This window comes from Schistocerca americana, unplaced genomic scaffold, assembly GCF_021461395.2.
Source record: "Schistocerca americana isolate TAMUIC-IGC-003095 unplaced genomic scaffold, iqSchAmer2.1 HiC_scaffold_124, whole genome shotgun sequence".
In the NCBI taxonomy this organism is placed as follows: domain Eukaryota; kingdom Metazoa; phylum Arthropoda; class Insecta; order Orthoptera; family Acrididae; genus Schistocerca; species Schistocerca americana.
The window spans coordinates 587,501-592,500 of NW_025725308.1; the positions used below are offsets into that span (position 1 = coordinate 587,501).

Sequence of the window (5,000 nt, forward strand, 5' to 3'; positions counted from 1 at the left end):
GCCTTAACCTAACCCACGTTGTGCCTTAACCTAACCCACGTTGTGCCTTAACCTAACCCGTATTGTGCCTTAACCTAACCCGTATTGTGCCTTAACCTAACCCGTATTGTGCCTTAACCTAACCCGTATTGTGCCTTAACCTAACCCGTATTGTGCCTTAACCTAACCCGTATTGTGCCTTAACCTAACCCGTATTGTGCCTTAACCTAACCCGTATTGTGCCTTAACCTAACCCGTATTGTGCCTTAACCTAACCCACGTTGTGCCTTAACCTAACCCACGTTGTGCCTTAACCTAACCCACGTTGTGCCTTAACCTAACCCACGTTGTGCCTTAACCTAACCCACGTTGTGCCTTAACCTAACCCACGTTGTGCCTTAACCTAACCCACGTTGTGCCTTAACCTAACCCACGTTGTGCCTTAACCTAACCCACGTTGTGCCTTAACCTAACCCATATTGTGCCTTAACCTAACCCATATTGTGCCTTAACCTAACCCATATTGTGCCTTAACCTAACCCATATTGTGCCTTAACCTAACCCATATTGTGCCTTAACCTAACCCATATTGTGCCTTAACCTAACCCATATTGTGCCTTAACCTAACCCATATTGTGCCTTAACCTAACCCATATTGTGCCTTAACCTAACCCATATTGTGCCTTAACCTAACCCATATTGTGCCTTAACCTAACCCATATTGTGCCTTAACCTAACCCATATTGTGCCTTAACCTAACCCATATTGTGCCTTAACCTAACCCGTATTGTGCCTTAACCTAACCCGTATTGTGCCTTAACCTAACCCGTATTGTACCTTAACCTAACCCGTATTGTGCCTTAACCTAACCCGTATTGTGCCTTAACCTAACCCGTATTGTGCCTTAACCTAACCCGTATTGTGCCTTAACCTAACCCGTATTGTGCCTTAACCTAACCCGTATTGTGCCTTAACCTAACCCGTATTGTGCCTTAACCTAACCCGTATTGTGCCTTAACCTAACCCGTATTGTGCCTTAACCTAACCCGTATTGTGCCTTAACCTAACCCGTATTGTGCCTTAACCTAACCCGTATTGTGCCTTAACCTAACCCGTATTGTGCCTTAACCTAACCCGTATTGTGCCTTAACCTAACCCGTATTGTGCCTTAACCTAACCCACGTTGTGCCTTAACCTAACCCACGTTGTGCCTTAACCTAACCCACGTTGTGCCTTAACCTAACCCACGTTGTGCCTTAACCTAACCCACGTTGTGCCTTAACCTAACCCACGTTGTGCCTTAACCTAACCCACGTTGTGCCTTAACCTAACCCACGTTGTGCCTTAACCTAACCCACGTTGTGCCTTAACCTAACCCACATTGTGCCTTAACCTAACCCACATTGTGCCTTAACCTAACCCATATTGTGCCTTAACCTAACCCATATTGTGCCTTAACCTAACCCATATTGTGCCTTAACCTAACCCATATTGTGCCTTAACCTAACCCATATTGTGCCTTAACCTAACCCATATTGTGCCTTAACCTAACCCATATTGTGCCTTAACCTAACCCATATTGTGCCTTAACCTAACCCATATTGTGCCTTAACCTAACCCATATTGTGCCTTAACCTAACCCATATTGTGCCTTAACCTAACCCATATTGTGCCTTAACCTAACCCATATTGTGCCTTAACCTAACCCATATTGTGCCTTAACCTAACCCATATTGTGCCTTAACCTAACCCATATTGTGCCTTAACCTAACCCATATTGTGCCTTAACCTAACCCATATTGTGCCTTAACCTAACCCATATTGTGCCTTAACCTAACCCATATTGTGCCTTAACCTAACCCATATTGTGCCTTAACCTAACCCATATTGTGCCTTAACCTAACCCATATTGTGCCTTAACCTAACCCATATTGTGCCTTAACCTAACCCATATTGTGCCTTAACCTAATCCATATTGTGCCTTAACCTAACCCATATTGTGCCTTAACCTAACCCATATTGTGCCTTAACCTAACCCATATTGTGCCTTAACCTAACCTATATTGCGCCTTAACCTAACCTATATTGCGCCTTAACCTAACCTATATTGCGCCTTAACCTAACCTATATTGCGCCTTAACCTAACCTACGTTACGCCTTAACCTAACCCACGTTGCGCCTTAACCTAACCCACGTTGCGCCTTAACCCAACCCACGTTGCGCCTTAACCCAACCCACGTTGCGCCTTAACCCAACCCACGTTGGGCCTTAACCCAACACACGTTGGGCCTTAACCCAACACACGTTGGGCCTTAACCCAACACACGTTGGGCCTTAACCCAACACACGTTGGGCCTTAACCCAACACACGTTGGGCCTTAACCCAACACACGTTGGGCCTTAACCCAACACACGTTGGGCCTTAACCCAACACACGTTGGGCCTTAACCCAACACACGTTGGGCCTTAACCCAACACACGTTGGGCCTTAACCCAACACACGTTGGGCCTTAACCCAACACACGTTGGGCCTTAACCCAACACACGTTGGGCCTTAACCCAACACACGTTGGGCCTTAACCCAACACACGTTGGGCCTTAACCCGCTCTGTAATTGTCATACGACGCGTTAAATTAGTGTAGTGTTGCCTAACTGCAACCCCCGCAATATAGTTTGCTACTCGCACTGCCTGGTCCCCAGTGTATCGCTTCATGTTAAACACCTTGCAGCGATACACTGTAATGTGGATGGCAGCAGGACGTACATGCTCAATGCCCTTCGCAGTTGTTCATTGGCATTCGCATGGCGAAGCACTTAGCCTACGCTGTGGTACGGCCTGTGTCAACTGTCCGCTGATGTTGTACGTCCAAATCACACACTGTACTGCACATTGGTCCTCATGTACTGAATGATACATCGTGGTACATGTGACCGTACAACGACTGCGCCAACAACGGCGAACCATGCGGTCCAACTGTTGTGCACTCAGCTATGTGTCGTCTCCCTATAAGAGCCGGATTGCAGTGTGGTATGCCCTGGATGGCGATCAGCATGAGCCGTCTGTTGATGTAGTGGCGCGTGTTGTCAGACGTAGTCGTCTCTTCTCACACACCGTGACAGCATGGTGCACTGCGTTCCACATCTGCGACATGCGACAGAGGCCGGTTGACAGTCGTTCGCGCAATGGACATCGCATACGTACGGGGGCCACCTTCCACGTGTTCGCGAAGCGTGCACATGTTGTTGCGTGTATGTGGGCAGACATAGTGTGTCGTGACACCTGACACAGGCATGCAACAATCGTTGAATTTGCAAATGGCGATGGACGTCTACGTTTGCTGGTGACGTTACGCAAATGAACAACTGGTAAACCGTTGTGGTGCGGTTGTTCTCGCTAGAGGTGAATCAGTGATGGCGACGATCGGTTGAGCTACCAACCGGTTGTTTCAGCGATACCCACCATGCCCACGAACGTGAATGGCATGTGGGTGTGAAGCGATACGCGGCGGTGGCTGGGTGGGACCGTCCCCGGCCGGTGAGGGGGGGCCTCCCGGCGTGCTGGCCGCGCGGTGCGTGGGCGCACGCGCTACAGCCGGCTGGTGGGGGCGGCCAGTGGCAGGCGCGCCGGCCGACGGAGGCGGCAGGCGGCGCAGCTGCGCGCCGGCGCACCCTGCACGCGGCGCCGTGCGGCCAAAGTAGGTCCTCGCGGGCCCGGTGCGAAGCGCGGTGGACATCTGCAGTGTGCTGGTCCGATTGAGGACTGTGTGCGCTGAGGATGCGCCGCCGCCCGGCGCTCGGCGCCGCGACGCCGTCTGCTGCTCGGTCGCCTCTGCGGTTCTCGCAGGTGGTTTGTATCGCAGCTGTGCGGACGTGTTGGCGCGTGCGCTGTGCTGGGAGAGTTCGCTTCGGCACCCAAGTGGGGCTTTTGTCCTTCTGTGGCGCTGGCGTTGGAGCTGCCGGCCACCGTAGGTGGCGCGTGTTGTCTCCCGCCGGCAATGCCACGACAGCACGCTCCCGGGCCTCTGTCGGCAGCGGCAAGCTCAGTTGGGAGCACGGGTGGTCGCACCTAAAGCGTCTACTCGCCAAACTCCGGGCGATTGCGCCTCTCTCGAACCCGACCAAGTACTTAGGACGGCGCTGCGCGCCGCCGGGACCTGAGAGGGTTTCGAGGTGTATCGTGCAGGGGAGCTCAGCCTCCTCCTGTTTGCAGAATAATTGAGCGGACGCTTGCGTGTTCGCGCGGGCCCCCGGGACACACTCCCGGGCGGCCGGCTGCTCAGCTCTAGTTGACGCAGCTCCCTGGTTGATCCTGCCAGTAGTCATATGCTTGTCTCAAAGATTAAGCCATGCATGTCTCAGTACAAGCCGCATTAAGGTGAAACCGCGAATGGCTCATTAAATCAGTTATGGTTCCTTAGATCGTACCCACGTTACTTGGATAACTGTGGTAATTCTAGAGCTAATACATGCAAACAGAGTCCCGACCAGAGATGGAAGGGACGCTTTTATTAGATCAAAACCAATCGGTCGGCTCGTCCGGTCCGTTTGCCTTGGTGACTCTGAATAACTTTGGGCTGATCGCACGGTCCTCGTACCGGCGACGCATCTTTCAAATGTCTGCCTTATCAACTGTCGATGGTAGGTTCTGCGCCTACCATGGTTGTAACGGGTAACGGGGAATCAGGGTTCGATTCCGGAGAGGGAGCCTGAGAAACGGCTACCACATCCAAGGAAGGCAGCAGGCGCGCAAATTACCCACTCCCGGCACGGGGAGGTAGTGACGAAAAATAACGATACGGGACTCATCCGAGGCCCCGTAATCGGAATGAGTACACTTTAAATCCTTTAACGAGTATCTATTGGAGGGCAAGTCTGGTGCCAGCAGCCGCGGTAATTCCAGCTCCAATAGCGTATATTAAAGTTGTTGCGGTTAAAAAGCTCGTAGTTGGATTTGTGTCCCACGCTGTTGGTTCACCGCCCGTCGGTGTTTAACTGGCATGTATCGTGGGACGTCCTGCCG

General features: G+C 51.7%; 1 non-coding gene across 1 annotated transcript in view; it reads left to right on the forward strand.

Moving 5' to 3' along the window:
* The first annotated feature begins 4,276 nt into the window (after nucleotides 1–4,276).
* LOC124563750 overlaps nucleotides 4,277–5,000 on the forward strand; it is a 1,910-nt gene continuing 1,186 nt past the window's right edge. The window contains exon 1 of the ribosomal RNA XR_006970300.1: nucleotides 4,277–5,000. This exon is cut by the window's right edge and continues 1,186 nt beyond it. This is a non-coding gene — a ribosomal RNA (small subunit ribosomal RNA).